The sequence below is a fragment of the Bos indicus genome, chromosome X (assembly GCF_029378745.1).
Source record: "Bos indicus isolate NIAB-ARS_2022 breed Sahiwal x Tharparkar chromosome X, NIAB-ARS_B.indTharparkar_mat_pri_1.0, whole genome shotgun sequence".
NCBI lineage: Eukaryota > Metazoa > Chordata > Mammalia > Artiodactyla > Bovidae > Bos > Bos indicus.
In genome coordinates, this window is record NC_091789.1 from 105,883,946 (window position 1) to 105,900,295 (window position 16,350).

Here is a 16,350-nt window from a genome sequence, read left to right on the forward strand (position 1 = left end):
ACAACTGAGCAACTTAGCACACACGCATGAGGATCAGAATGGGAGATGCCAATAGGATTAAGCTGTTACATTTTTTGTTTTAACCTCACTGTTTTGAATTTGGACTGGTCATTGGAACTCCCTCTCCTTGACTCTGCATGGGATATACAGATCTGTTCTTATCAATGTCACAAAAATACTTTTGAAAACAAGTGGAGGGTGGCACAGGAATCTCTGGAGACATCATGAGTGTCTAGATGCACTTTCTGATTTAAAGATCTTATTTGAAGAAAAATTCTCAACAGCTCTGGAACTAAAAGGGAAGCATAATGGTGTTTGGTCAGTGGAGCAAGAGATTTGTAGCTGTGAGAGAAAATTCAGATAAAGTTGTTTAGAGTGTGCTTTTTATACATCTCTTAGCATAACTCGGGCTTAGAAAAGATCTCAATTGTGATTTTGCTGGTTTAGTTTTGACCTGAACAAAACGGATTTGCCGGTTTTGTTTCTTCTTTTTATTTAGATAGGACACACCCTCCTGGTTTTGAGAAATCTGATCGTTATCTCTGAGTTAGAATCAGGCCTGATGAAGTTCTTTTTCCAATTTTGGATGTTTGATCATGCTGGATTCCTACCAAAAGCCTCAAGGAAGACTTAACTTGAAGGACAAATATGATTGTCAAGTGAGCTAAGAATTAGAGTCTGATTCTTTGGTAGACATTCAATGAAAATGGTTTAGGCAAAGGTAGATTCAATAAGGCAGACAAAAATGCTTTGGGGAATAAGCAAGGCAAAGTAAACACACAGCAACTCATTAAAGAAACAGCCAATGACCAATTCATAACCAATATCTGATATATAATTTAAGACCCAAAGGTCACTTAATATCAATTTTATTGCAACACAAAAGCACAGAAAAATCTGGCTGGCATTTGTTCTTCAGCTTGCCTTAGCTGCTTTTATTTAATGCAAGTGTTTCTCCAGAGGCACAAAAAAATGTAAGAGTAAAATCGGATTTATCGGAGGCATTTGTTTGGATTAATTACATAATAAAAGCATTTTCATATTGCTAATTTACTAAGCAATGTCACTGGAATGCTGAATTGCTTTACTTTTATTATGATGATCAAAAGAGATAAATGCAGGCCTGGCCACAAAACCAAAGCAGAGAGAAGAGAGGCAGCAGTCATTCTTCGCATAATTACTGGTATTTGTCATCCTTGTCTTGAAAAGGGGATCATCAGTTTTTCTAAAGACTGTTTTCTTTGCTTCAGAGCCTCTTCTTCAGCATGCTGTTTATCATCCATGTTGTCCTTATTTACCCAGCAACAAATAAACGACGAATATGTTTTTCATTAGGCAATTTAATGAATTTAATTTTGCTTCAAAATGTTAATTTAAAAGTGTGCATTTCGTTCTTACAAGGATAAAACTGAAAAAATTCTTGGTTCTCAAGTGTTAGATTAAATTACCAGAAGTAGAATTGAAAACCAGGATTAATCAGTATGAAATTTAGTGTTGTGAGCCTGAGGTTGATTTTTATCAATTATAATTAATTTTCCTATCCCTTTAAGAAAACAAAGGCTCAAGAATCAGGGCTTCTATAGCTTTATTTACATTTAGGGAGAAATTTTTGAAGAAAACAAGTGTAAGAGGAAACAGAAAGGAAGTTTGCCTCAAGGAGAAAAACCCTAAAGAAAAAGCTGCTATCCATCACTAGAAAATGAATGAGAATTGTATTATTTCTTGGCTTTTAAAGAATCTGTCTTTTGCCAAATCTAACAATGTTGCCAACTTGGAAGAAAAAGGATCCATTTTTTCCCTACATAACCACATTTAATAATTTCCATGAAATTGACATTTTAAAACTATGGCAAAAAGCCAAATTAAAACTTTTGGGTTCCTAATCCCTAAATTCTGAACTCGTTTTCTTAAGGAATACCTATGATACACTTTAAAACGAATCCGATTAATATAATTACAGAGAGGTTAAATAACACATACACTCTGGATCTGTTTCTGTAAAACAAACCTGTTCTGTTATTTATATTTGGTTATTTTTAAAAATTAGAAATGGGGCCATATATATAAAGTAACTTAAAAAAAAAAAAAGTGAATCTGTTGTCTTCTGCACCATTAAATTTGAAAAAAGCCCCTACAACCAAGTAGCTTGGAAATCTCATATTCATGCTTCTGAATATTGCTGCGGTGGTAAGGAGGAAAGCAGTGCATCCAGGTATTTAATGTGTAACCGAAACAAGGTACAGGCATCAACCTGTATCCCGCGGCAGTTGACATGCTAGTTTCTTCGCCTCCTCTCTCTCGCGCGCACTCCACCTCGCTTCCCCAACCCTCTTCCTCCACAAGATAAGAGGCACCCTCTGGGCCGTGGAAGGTGCCTCGCGGCGAGTGAAGAGCCACCGGAAGAGTGAGGGCAGAGCGCGCGGAGCCCACGCCCTTGGCCGCAGGGTGAATGCGGGCGGCCGCCGCGGGCCGGGGGAGAGGGGAGCCGGGTAGGAGCGCGGGATTGGGGATCTGCCGCACGTGGCGCTGGCCCCGCAGCCCTCCCGGGGAGGATGGGGGGGGGGGTTGGGGGGGGATGGGCGGGCCGGGGGCGGAGCGCTGCGCTTCGCGGGGCGGCGGGAAAGGGGCGGAGAGGACAGCTCTGACTCGGGCGGGCAGAGGGACGGTGGCAGAACCTGCGGGCTAGTTGGGAGGCTCACCCTCTGGGAGGAAGGGAAGCGGAGACAGCCGCTGCCGAGGAGCGAGGAGACGTCTGGAGGCCGAGGGTCAGGCTGCCGCTACCTCCTCCAGCAGCGGACACCGCAGAGATAGCGCAGCCGGCGGGCGCACCGGCCACCAACGGCGACCCTTCGCGCAGGTGGGCACCCTAGAGCGCTGCGTTCTGTCCCCTCCTGGGCCACCGTGGGCCCGATGCCCTCCCTTCCGGGCCCCTGAGCTCGGGGACGAGGGCTGGGCAGGTCCGGGGACCGGAGGAAGGTGCTCGGCCCCTTGGTGTGCACAATTGTGCGCGCGCGCTGTGCTAGATGGGGAAGAGGTGCGGAAAAGCTGCCTCTCTCGGGGCTCACTGTCCCCATCCCTACCCTTTCCGGACGAGCTGACCCCCCGAGCGGCTTCGGAGGACTGCGACCCCCTTCCCTCGCCCTCAGTCTTAACGGTGCGTGCAATTCGCTCCCCTCTTCCCAATGCACACCCAGCATCCATCAGGACGCCCCTTGGAGAGAAGAGTGGTGGCAGGACCAGGTGGGGCGTGAGCGGGGAAGGCGAGAGTTGCTCGAGTATTGTCTGCCGGGGCGAGTGCCTGAGCCCGCGCGCTCCCTCCCGCTTTAGAGGCCAAGGGTAGGGGTGGAGGTGGTGGTGGTGCAGGAGGGAGCGGGGAGGATGGAGTGGGTTTGCCGAACTTCTCTCGGAAGGCTGACTGTGTGCATGCACTTGGCGCCTTGTGCATGTTTGGGTGAGGGTTTAATGGAGACACGTGGGAGCAACATTGGTTGCTGGCGGGCCCTCCAAAGAGCCTCTTGGGGTAGCCCAGAGCGCCTTCGAGGTTGGAAAGGAGGGGTTGGTGTTAGTGTAAATGTCAGTCCTAGGGAGGAGAAGGAGAGCGGCTTTAGGAGACTTGATTTTCGTAGATTTGCTGCCATTCCTTAAACCAAATCAGGCTTTCCGGGCGTTAAAGTAAATTACCAGTAAGTGGAGACGGATCCCTGATGAGGCTGAAAAGGCCCCCGGGTTTGCTGGGGAGCGAGCTCGGCGGGCCTGCTGCCTGAGTGGCTTCTGGTGCTGTCTCGCGTGGGGTGGGGGTAGGGGGTAGGGAATGGTACTTGTCCCTTTAGCTTGAGGTGCTGGAGCTGGAACACTTCTTCTGGATAGACTTTAGGACCAAGAGGAGGCAAAAATTCTCAACTCTGGAATCCCAACCTCTGTCTCTGTCCTCTCTCCCTTTCTTTCTCCCTCTTCTTCTCCCTCTCCCTCTCTCAGACACACACACCACACACCACCACACCACACCACACCCTGGGGTAGTCTGCTTGTCTGTCTGTCTCTGTCACACACATCCACACCACACATACACCCTGGTTGGGTCTTTTATTCTAAATTAACTCCAGCATCTCCGTGTGTGTGTGTGTGTGTGTGTGTGCGCGCGTGTGCGTGTGTGCGTGTGTGTGTGTGTGTGTGTGTGAGACTTACCACACACACACATATCCCTCTCAGCTCATGGCTGCTTTGACTCACTGATACACAGTTGCTCGTGGATTTTTATTCATTGCTTGTTCTGCTCATAGATTTTTATTCTTTTTTTTTTTTTTTTTAAGAAAAAAGACCTGCCTATATTAAAATCTGTGGAGTGTCAGAAAGACCTTTCAGCACTCATTCACATTCAAATCAAGAATAGGGCCGTATGATGAAAACACCCCACATAGATGTTTTAGATTGGGCAAAGCTCTAGTTTGTGGTAGAATTAATATTATTATTTTAAATAGACATTTTTACAACTATGTGACAGAGTAATCTTTTCCTGGGTCTCTCCCTTTTTTCTTTGTGATAATTTACAGAATTCTTAATTACCTGGTTAACAAAAGTTGTCCTCTAATATTAAAAGACCCGTCTTGAAACAATTGCAAGGTTGGCATGAGAATAGATTCTGGGACTCATATCTCTTTAATGAACTGATCAGAGTGGTGTTGATCTGAGACTTATGTATGGGCAAATTTCTAAATAATTTATCAAACCATTGAGGGTGAGGGACTCCTTACAAATTTTCCACACAGAAGAGAGAGAGCACTTTTATCTTTTAGAGCAAATATTTTGCCACTCTCCCTCCAATTGTCTCTGTTAGATGCCTAGAAAATATGCATGGTAAATGAATAATGCATGGCTTATTTCTCTTTTTCGTCTACAGGTGGCAGTGTAGAAGCCAAGACGGGAGCTTCCAGAAGTACTTTCAGAAAAATAAGAGTGAACCTCAGTACGCAAACACAGGGATCTGAAAAACCACAGGTATGTAGAAAAATTAATCCATCTATCTGGCTTTATAATTATTGCATTCCACTATCCTGACATTTATATCGACTTTTATGAAGTGAAATGTATTTTGAGGTCTTCTCAAAGGGGAAAGCAAGTGTATTCTATTGCAGACAATGTATTTAAATAAAACTACTGCGCATCATTATACTGTGTTACTTTTTACTGCTCTAAAAAAGAGGCATTGTTTCCATTGTGACCACATGGCTTTGCATTCAACCAATTGTCCCTTGATGTTTGCTTTTAAAAACACTTTTCCTGAAGCTGTATGAAACTGCCAATTGTTTTGAAAAATTTATTTTGGGACACGGTTACCAAAGCCACCCTGTTGAACCAACATAATAATACCCAGTTTTTATTAAAAAACTGTCTCACTTGACATCTCACTTATCAGAATACATACAGGCTGCTGCTTTTTTTTTCTTGGCCACTTGGGGCAGCATGTGGGCTCTTCCTTCCCTACCAGGGATCAAACGAATGCCCCAAGGGAAGTCTCTGTGCTGCTACTTTAAAAAAAATTATGTATGGAACAGTCTTATGGAATCTGTGGGAGAGGGAGAGGGTGGGAAGATTTGGGAGAATGGCATTGAAACATGTAAAATATCATGTATGAAATGAGATGCCAGTCCAGGTTCAATGCACGATACTGGATGCTTGGGGCTAGTGCACTGGGACGACCCAGAGGGATGGTATGGGGAGGGAGGAGGGTTCAGGATGGGGAGCACATGTATACCTGTGATGGATTCATTTTGATATTTGGCAAAACTAATACAATTATGTAAAGTTTAAAAATAAAATAAAATTAAAAAAAAAAATTAGCCACATGCTCAGCAGTGACGGTGCAGAATCCTAACCACTGGACTGCCAGGGAATTCCCTAGGCTGCTTCTTTTAAACCAGCCCTTGTCATTTTTCTCCTACTTTGCTGGCTTTTCCAAGCCCCAACATATAAGAAGTACCTTCATAATTCACCCACTTGACTCAACTAATGACAAATTTAATATGGGAACAAAGACAGTCAAGTTCTCAAGTTCAGAAAGTTTTTCATTGTGACACAATTCAAAAGAATTTGCCTCTGGTCATCATTAAAATATAAGATTTTGCATATTAAGGCCCTTTTTCAACTGAGTTATGAATGGTAGAGGAAGTGGGGGTAAGGGGAGTTCACCTTGGTAGCTTTTTATTTTCTTTCCTTAGATTTGTGGGCCACAGCTAATGATGCTTTCACAGGGAAACTATAGTTAACGATCATGTTGCTTGTATAAAGACCTGGCATCAAAATGGCTGTTAAAGGGGATGAAGCTTTGTCTTTCCCCAGGGGATGTATGCATTCATCCAATGCCAGAATGTGGAGATATCTTGTGATTTTTTTACTTTCTGCCTTTACAGTTGAAGAGGGATTTGTTTAGCCCCTGCCAATGAGGGTGTAAGACAAAGTCAGATGCTGTTCTTGAAGAGAATAATATCAAATTGGACATTTACCAGTAGAAGGCAAATTGGGACCTCTGACTTGAAAAGTATAAATTGAAAACTGAAAGATTGTTTGCTGGAAAGATCCCATGGGTGTTGAGTGGCTTGACGACAGCTCTCAGACACTTAGGAACACATAAATTTGCACGTGTGTGGGCCTTTGATTCATTATCTGACTCTGTAAACTCGGAAGTAACTAATCATTGCACAATTTGGCTAAGAAGAACGGGGTCTAATCTTCTAAGTCAGAAAGGAAAGGAGCAAAGATGAGATTTCACTCATTTCTGGAATTATAGCATTCTCAATATAGAGACATCAGGTGCTTTAAAGATGTGCCCAGGAAGAGCACTGCTTTGAAAATACTGTATTTTATTTTTAAGGTATAACATGGGACTTCCCAGGTGGCATTCGTGGTAAAGAATCCACCTGCCAATGCAGGAGACACAAGGGATGCGGGTTTGATCCCGGGGTCAGGAAGATTCCCTGGAGTAGGGAAGGTTCCCTGGAGTAGGAGATGGCAGCCTACTCCAGTATTCTTGCCTGGAAGATTCTATGGGCAGAGGAGGCAATAGTCCATGGGGCCCCAAAGAGTCACACAACTGACTGAGTACATACATACAATAAAGTGTGTACAATGCATTAATCTGAAGTGTATTGCTCTATGAACTTTTATATGTGTATATGCTCATGGGACTACCACCCAGGTCAAGAATACAACTTTTCCAGTATCCCAAAAGATTTCCTCCTCTTTCCCCTTCTGGTCAGTTTTTATCCTATTTCTAATCTGAAGATAACTACATTATGATTTGGATTCACACTGTAGTATTTTTTAAACTCCATCCATTCCTTTTATTGGTTGTTAAGCTCCATGTAAATAGAGTCATATAGAAGGAACTTGTGTGTGTATGTCTTCTTTCACATAACATAATGTCTTTGTGGGGACTTCCGCATAAGCTCAGTGGTAAAGAATCCGCCTGCAATACAGGAGATTCAGGAGATGCAGATTTGACCCCTGGGTTGGGAAGATGCCCTGGAGGAGGGCATGGCAACCCACTCCAGTATTCCTGCCTGGAGAATCCCTATGGGCAGAGGAGCCTGGTGGGCTACAGTCCAGAAGGTCACAAAAAGTTGGACACGACTGAGCCACTGAGCACACACGCACAATGTCTTTGTGATTTATCCATGTTGCTGTGTTAGTAGTTCATTCTAATAAGTTGACTAGTAATTTCTGTTGTATGGATATAACACCATTTGTTTATCCATTCTCCTGTTGGGTCTTTGGATTGTTTCTACTGTATGACTAACATGAATAAAGCAGCTGTGAATATTCTGGCTTATGAGTTTTGGTGCACATGCTCACTCATTACTTTTGAGCATATACAGAGGTGTGGAACTGTTGAGGTCACAGGGTATGCTTGTATTTAGCTTCAGTGAAAGTGAAAGTCACTCAGTGGTGCCCGACGCTTTGCAACCCCATGGATTATACAGTCCATATAATTCTCCAGGCCAGAATACAGGGAGTGGGTTGCCATTCCCTTCTCCAGTGGATCTTCCCGACCCAGAAATCGAACTGGGGTCTTCTATATTGCAGGCAGATTCTTTACCAACTGAGCTATCAGGGAACCCCATCCATTAGCTTCAGTAGATATTGCCAAATGGTTTTCCAAGATGATTTTACCAATTTACACTCAACCAGGAGTTCCAGTTGCTCCACATTTTCACCAACACTTGGTTTTGTTGGTCTTTTTAGTTTAGCTGTTTTTGTAGGAGAGTAGTGATACGTACTTGTGGGTTTAAAATTTTTTTTTAATTTAAAAAATTTTAGCAAAATGTACATAACATTTACCATTGTAACCACTTAAAAATGTTGGTGGTATTAAGTACATTTACTTTGTTGTACCACTATCCATCTCCAGAACTCTTTTCATCTTGTGAAACTGAAGCTATATCCATTAAACTATAACTCCCCTTTTTCTCTTCCCCTAGTACCTGGCAAGCACCTTTCTACTTTCTATCTCTATAAATTTGACTACTTTAAGTACCTCATATGGGTTGAAATCCAGAATATTTGTTCTTTTGTAACCCACTTATTTCACTTAGCATAATTTCCTTAAGATTCATTCATGTTGTAGAATGTGTTGGAATTTCCTTTCTTTTTACAGCTAAGTAATGTTCCATTGTATGAATATCCACCACATTTTATTTATCCATTCGTCTGTTGGTGGACCCTTGGGTTGCTGCCGCCTTTTGGCTATTGTGAATAATGCTGCTAAGAACATGGATGTATTAATATTTCTTTGAGACCCTGCTTTTATTTTTGGGGATGCATACCTACAAGTGGAGTTGCCGCACTGTATGGTGATTCTGTTTTAATTTTTTGAGGAACCACCACACTGTTGTCCATAGACACTGCACCATTTTACATTCCCAGCAGGCACAAAGGTTTCCGTTTCTCCACACCCTTGCCAGCGCTTGTTATTTATTTATTTATTTTTTGACAGTAGCCATCCTAATGGGTGTGAGGTGGTCCTACGGTTTAAATTTATGTTTCCTGATGAGTAATGTTGTTAAATGCCATTTCACATACTTACTGGCATTTGGATATCTTTTTGTGAAATTCCTGTTAAAACCTTTTTCCCAGTTTTGAATTGGATTCTTTGTATTTTTCTTTTTCTTTTTGTAATTTCTTTTTATTCTGCACATGGACCCTTTGTCAGATATATGTATTACATTTTCTCCCAGTCTGGGTTGCCTTTTCACTGTCTTCACAGTATTTTTGATGATTTTTAATGAATCTAATTACCATTTTTTTTCTTTCTTGGGTATTGCTTTTTGCATTCTATTTATGAAGTCTTTACCTACTTCGGGGATATTTTTAAAAGCTTCCCATCTAGTTACTGAAAATATATGAAGGCAATCTGTTTGGAAGATGCAATAAATTAACCAGAAGCAGATTTCAAAAAAGTATCCTAAGAATGAAAGTTGGTGATGTTCTTTGCTGCAGCAGGTGCCACCAAGGGCTTGAAAAAAAAGTCTTTGCTGCAGCAGGTGCCACCAAGGGCTTGAAAAAAAAAGTTTTTTTCCATCAAATACATGGACACTGATGATCTTCCTCAAACTGCTCCTGTTGCTTTCTCCCCCTACCTCCACTGACTGTGACTTCAGGGCCCCTCTAAAGTGGGAAGAACCCTAGGAAAAAGTCCCGGGGATGGCTTGGCCAGAGGAAAGAATGTGGCAAAAGGGATGGTTTTCTATTTTTCCTTAATTTATAACCCATGCTTTCAAAATTAAAGTACCTTCCCCTCCCCTCGTCCATCCCCAAGGAAGGTTGCTGCTCTTTGGTGATACTTCTTTCCTTTGCCGCTGAAATATTTATGTCCTCAGGATCGTGCCATCCCTCGGCTCCTCTCTGTCTCCATCTTTTCCCTGAAGGCCCTGTGTTCACATTTACTCTCCAGTCTTGAGCTGGCCATCTGTCCCTGCTCTGTGTTCTAAAGATAGCCCAGGTCTTTATCTCCTGTTTTCCATACCCATCCCTCAGCATAGGGTCCAGATCTGTATTGTTCTCTGCCTCCTGGACATCTCTCACTGGGTATCCCATAGGTGCCTTTCTAAAAACCCTGTTTTGTTCCTTTCCAGTCCGCTCTTCTGCTCTTAATGCCTTAACTGATACATTTGCTATTAATCTAGTGGTTCTCCCACACAACTTATATATCACTCTCAAAGCCCACCTATAGTTGATTGTCAAGGCTGTTAGGTCCTTCTCCCATCTCTGAATCACCTTTCAAAGGCATCTTCTCTTCCTTAATATTTACTACCTTGTGATTCACGTCCCCCCTTGTGATTCAGTCTCCAAATTCATCTTCCTGATTCTTACTCTTGCCTCTAATCCCCTACTTCTCATCAGCTTTTGTTTCCTAAAACAGATTTAATCACGTCATTTCCCACTTTAAAATGATGTGTAGCTCTCCACGCCTACAAGAGGGATTCCAATCCTGTAGCTTGATTTACAGTATGACACTCTTCATTATTTGCCTTCAACCTGCTTTTAATGCTCTGTCATCTGCCACTTCCTCCCCACACTCCATCTGTCTTACACTGTTTTCCATTCCTAGAACATTCCTTGAGCTCTTTCTGTGCTTTTGCTCATGCTGTTTCTTCTGCTTCTGCTGTCTGTTCCTGTCCACTGGTGACTTACTGGTCTTTCCTTAAAAACCAGCTCAAATGTGACCTCTTACCTGAGCCTTCCTATCCTCTAAGTAGACTTTGTTGTTCATACTTTTTTTTTACTGTTGTTAGAGGAATGACTCCTTAATTGCAGGCACTATCACATACTAATCTTCGTACCCTTAGATCACCACTTCAAATATAGAAGGCATTTAACAAATGTTCATTGAATGAATAATTCATGACAAAGCATTCCTTACTATATCAGTTAGCTTTGGCTCCTCAACAAACCACCACAGTATTGGTTTGGTTTGTGGTTTAAAACAACCAGCATTTAGCGAGCCCTTGATTCTGTGGGTTGGCAGTTTGGGCCAGATTCAGCTGGGTGGTTCTTTGGATCTGGGCAGGTTTTTCACCGAGCGGGTTGGGGTCTGGCTCTTCCAGGATGTCCTCAGCTCCTCTCCACATGGTTTCTAATCTTTAACCAGGCCAGCATGGGCTTGTTAACACTGTGGGTGGCAGGGTTCTAAGAGAAGAGGCAGAGGCATGCAAGACCTCTTGAGGATTAGGCTTGCAACTGGCACAAAGTGACTTCCTCTGAATTCTATTATCCAAAACAAGTCACAACGCCAGCCCTGACTCAGTAGTTGGGGAAATAGATTCCCTCTCTTGAAGGGAGGAGCTGCAGTCATGTTGCAAGGAGCACAGAGAGAAGAGAATAATTGCAGACATTTTTACACTTACCTAGCAGCAGGAATGGGCTTCCCCAGTGGCTCAGGGGTAAAGAATCTGCCTGCAATGCAGGAGACACAAGAAACTCGGGTTTGGTACCTCAGTCGGGAAGATCCCCTGAAGGAGGAAATGGCAGCCCACTCCAGTATTATTGCCTGGAGAATCCCCATGGACAGAGGAGCTTGGTGGGTTACATTCTGTAGGGTCACAAAGAATCAGATACTACTGAAGTGACTTAGCACATATGCACCCAGGAGCAGTAATGTGAGAGTAGAGCAGGCTTGGGCTAGAGAGCTGATTCCATTTAGGTCCACAGCAGGGAAAACAGTTTTGACCCTGAAAGATTGAATCTGTTTGAATCTAAGATGAGCCTACCAATATGGTACCAGGGTTCCTAGCATCCTCCTTTGGCCCTCCCCTCAAGTTCTCTGTCTTTATCCTTTTATCCAAAGTATATTTAAGACATCCTTGGTTTCCTCTTGGCATTTATGAGGTATTGATACCACTGATGCTGTGGAATGGGGAAGCTGCTCTTCAGTCCTGGAAAAGGAGTTACGTCTCTCCTCCTCCTTCCTTCTGAAAGCTGTTACAGTTAAGCTTGAGCATTGGGGAAGCTTCTCATCATGGAGGACCACTGAGTATCTCACATTGATTTGTCTCTAGCATCTGATTTAAGAGGCGTTTTTGGAAGAGGAGGATGTCAGGCGGTGAAAAGAGATATAATTGATTGGGGCTGTTCATCTGTGTTCTACCTCACTTAGGTGGGAACATTGAAGCTATCCTTCTACAGGGAAACAGTAGTAGTAGTTTATCCAATGTTAATGTTTGTGTGCTTTTCCAGCTGTTACAAACTACTCAGAGTGGAAACATGAATTCAAATGTTTCAGATTTGCTACCTATTAAAGAATCTTTTCTTAAAGACTAGACTACATTAAGAGAAAGTATCATTCTAATATACAGGTAGGATCTTAGTTCAAATATACATGAAGAGTATGTTAGTAAGTATGCTTAGTTAAATGTACACAAAGTGATCCCAATGTTCCAGAGATAAGATGGTAACCATGGTTAGGTTTGAGTTTTTCCATAGCTTGGTTTTAGTACACATCTATATGTTTTAGGAGAGCTGTTTGAAGTATTTAAAGAAAACATATACATTTTGCCTCATTCAAACTTATAACCAAAACAAAAAACTTATAACCAAAACAAAAAACAACAACAAAAAAACTTATAACCAAAGCCTTATAACCAAAAAGCCTGAAAGAATAAGGAGGCCATTAAATGGCCTTAAGACCCTTCTGGCCTCTTTCTGGTCTCTCATGTGTTTTCCTCCTGCCTTATGCCACTCTTAGATTGGCCATTGGCACAATTAGAGGCATGAAAAAGCCACAACTCTTGAGTAATCCCCTGTCAAAATAACAGATGTGCTAATATTTATGGGTGAAAATAGAACTTGCACTTATGTTAAAAAATGTCTGCTAGAAGTTTTTTCTTACGGCATGCTTTTCCTTTTATTTATCAGAGAACAAAAGATTTATATTTTTGAGTTCACATCTCAATTATTTATAGATCAGTTTCTTCCTGAATCTCTGTATTGCCTTTGCTACTTATTTAAAAATGACAACATCAATTCAGGTGGCCACAATTAAGTATTTTTAGAAGACAATGACAATTTCAAGTTATAAAAATCACCGTTTTTATTTGTTAATTTATCAAGTCAAGGAATTTTAACAGCTTGCAATAGGGTACTAGTTGAGATAGATATCATTTACACGTTACTCATGTTTTTGTTTTCTAAAAGAGCTAGTTTGATATTACAGACAATAGTCTAAAATATTTTATATATTATATCCCCAATATGTTGCATAATGTGTGTTTTCCTTCCTAAGGTATATCTGTTGTTATTTAGTTGCAAAGTTGTGTCTAATTCTTTTGCAACCCCATTAAATGTAGCCCGCCAGACTCTTCTATCCATGGGATTCCCCAGGCAAGAGTATTGGAGTGGGTTGCCATCCCTTCTCCAGGAGATCTTCCCAACTCAGGGATCGAATCCACATCTCCTGCATTAGCAGGTGGATTCTTTACCACTGAGCCACCAGGGAATCCCATAGTCTCTATGTACTGTATTACATAGAAAGAGAAACACTGTTCTGGTTCCCAGTAGGTTTCTAAATAGCTCTGGGCTTCGGTTTTGTCATCTCTTAACGTAAGGGTTGGACTGTTTATTTTAAAAGTCCTATCTTATTCTGACATCCCATTTAATACTGTGGTTGTGTTTTCCCCTCTGATTTTAGTAAGCTTTACCAAAAACTCTTATTGGATTAAATTTTTTATTATATAAAACGTAGAGTTACATTATTATAAGGTTAAAGAAATGAGATCAAGCTAGGTAGAAACCAGGAGTCAAGGATCCATCATTGTACTATACTCAAATTTGTGTCATTGTGGAGTTTTTCTGTGCTTGGTCAAGAGCAGAATGACTACAATCCTACTAAAGAACAGAAACTTTATTGCTGAGTAGGGTGCCTATCCTCAAACTATCCTCTTTATCATAACCTCTTCAAGAATTGTACTAAATTTGAAGCCAGCTACATGACTTGCCAGGTTTTTGTACCAAGCATTTGACATTGACAAATCCAGGTGTGGTTTTCCTTATATTCATCCTGCTTCTGTTTGCCGACTTTCTTGAATTTGAGGGTTGATGTCTTTCATCAGTATTGGAAAATCCTCGGCCATTGTCTCTTCAAATATTGCTTCTGTCCTCACTTCTCTCTGGCTGTCCAATTACGTACATGGTCAGGATACCATGTTTCTTACCTTCTTCTTTCTTCTTTTCTATTTGAGTTTTAATGTGAGTTTTCCATTAAGCTTTACCTTTAGGTTTACTAATCCTATCTTCTGCTTTGTCTGTAAAGTGAAAATTGCTCAGTTGTGTCCAACTCTTTGTGACTCCATGGACTATACAAACCATGGAATTCTCTAGGCCAGAATACTGGAGTGGGTAGCTGTTCCCTTCTCCAGGGGATCTTCCCAACCCAGGGATCAAACCCAGGTCTCCCACATTGCAGGTGGAGTTTTTACCAGCTGAGCCACCAGGGAAGCCCAAGAATACTGAAGTGGGTAGCCTATCCCTTCTCCAGTGGATCTTCCTGACCCAGAAATCAAACCAGGGTCTCCTACATTGTAGGTGGGTTCTTTACCAGCTGAGCTACCAGAGAAGCCATTTACATAAGCATTTAAAAATATAAAGTGACACTATGAAGCAGTGTGACAGGTTTCCTGCTTTGTCTAGTGTGGTGTTAAACCCATCCAATGAGTTAATTTCAGACACTGCATTTTCTTAATTTCAGATACTTAATTTTTCTAGGATGTTCGTTTGATTTTTTTATATGGATTCTAGTTCTCTTTTGAAATTCTCCATCTTTTCATCCATTTCCTTTTTTCCCTTATTTTTTAACCAGTTAATCGGTTTAATGGTATTACTTACTGAATCCAATAATGCAAGTCATCTGTGAGCCTGCATCTATTTGTCTTTTTTCTATTGCATATTGGTTGCATTTACGTGCAGTTTTTCTCATGTCTAATAATTTGTTTTTTCATTCTGCCTCTGTTTATTGCTATCAACCCATCTTCCTCCCAGAGAAGGCAATGGCAACCCACTCCAGTACTCTTGCCTGGAAAATCCCATGGACGGAGGAGCCTGGTAGGCTGCAGTCCATGGGGTTGCTAAGAGTCAGACACGATTGAGTGTCTTCACATTCACTTTTCACTTTCATGCATTGGAGAAGGACATGGCAACTCACTCCAGTGTTCTTGCCTGGAGAATCCCAGGGACGGGGGAGCCTGGTGGGCTGCCGTCTATGGGGTCGCACAGAGTCAGACACGACTGAAGTGACTTAGCAGCAGCAGCAGCAGCATCTTCCTCCACCCCCCTCATGTATACGTGCTGTCGTGTGACCCCAGGGACTGCAGCCCACCAGGCTCTTCTCTCCATGGAATTTTCCAGGCAAGAATACTGGAGTGGGTTGGCATTTCCTTCTCCATCATGTCTAATAATTTTTTATTTTGTACCCAGACACAGTGTGTGAAAGTCTTACTAGTTCTAGATTACATCTTCTAGAAAGGATTTCCTTCTTGTCCTCTGTTAGGTAAATATAGTGAGGAGCTGATCACCTTCAAATATTGAGCTAAATTAAGGCCAGGTTGCAGTTTTAGGAAGGCTCAATCTAGTTATGGTTGTCTACTCTCCTCAGGCCTGGATTTCCTGGGCTTTTGATTGAAACCTTAGAGTATTTCTGTCTTCTTAACCCAGAAAAAATGAGGGAGATTAAATTTTCCCCCTTTGGCGGTCTTGGACTTACTTGTCTCCTATCTTCTTAGTTTAAAATTCTTGCAACTGTCTTGAGGAGAAACCTGGTTATGCATTTGAGGCTGAACACCCACTGTAATAAAAACTTCATCTCCAAAACACTATGAAACACTGGAGAGTTCACTCTGAAAAGAACCTTCAGCCTGCTGTCTTAGCCTCCCTCTTACAGCTCCAGAACTGAACACACAGGTGTATTTTCCATCTTTCATATTAGCCTTTGCATGTTCATTAAAAGCTTTGCTGATTTCTTTTCCACAGTAGAAATCCTTTCTCTTGGTCTCAGGAATATGAACCCAAAGGTCCGAGGTGCCCTGAGGGAAGATGATCAGCAATTATCTGCTCACCTCAGAACAGCTCCCTTCATTTGATCTTCTTGTACTTGAGTCCTTTATAGTCTAATGGAAGACTCAGACTTTTTTTTACTGCATAAAACATACAAAATAGGATCTGAAACTTCATAATACATTATATTTACATTCTCATCTATTCTTCGAGTGGAGTCTTCTGTTTAAACATTGCTAGGCTGCTTCAGTCATGTCCGATTCTTTGTGATCCCATGGACTATCACCTGCCAGGCTCTTCTGTCCATGGGATTCT

At 41.9% G+C, this 16,350-nt stretch overlaps 1 long non-coding RNA gene across 1 annotated transcript in view; it reads left to right on the forward strand.

Annotated features, from left to right (window-relative positions):
* The first annotated feature begins 2,642 nt into the window (after positions 1 to 2,642).
* The window catches only part of LOC139181342 (uncharacterized), a 121,741-nt gene continuing 108,033 nt past the window's right edge, over positions 2,643 to 16,350 (forward strand). The window contains exons 1-2 of the long non-coding RNA XR_011565332.1: positions 2,643 to 2,857; positions 4,898 to 4,995. This is a non-coding gene — a long non-coding RNA (uncharacterized lncRNA). The remainder of the gene's footprint in view (positions 2,858 to 4,897; positions 4,996 to 16,350) is intronic.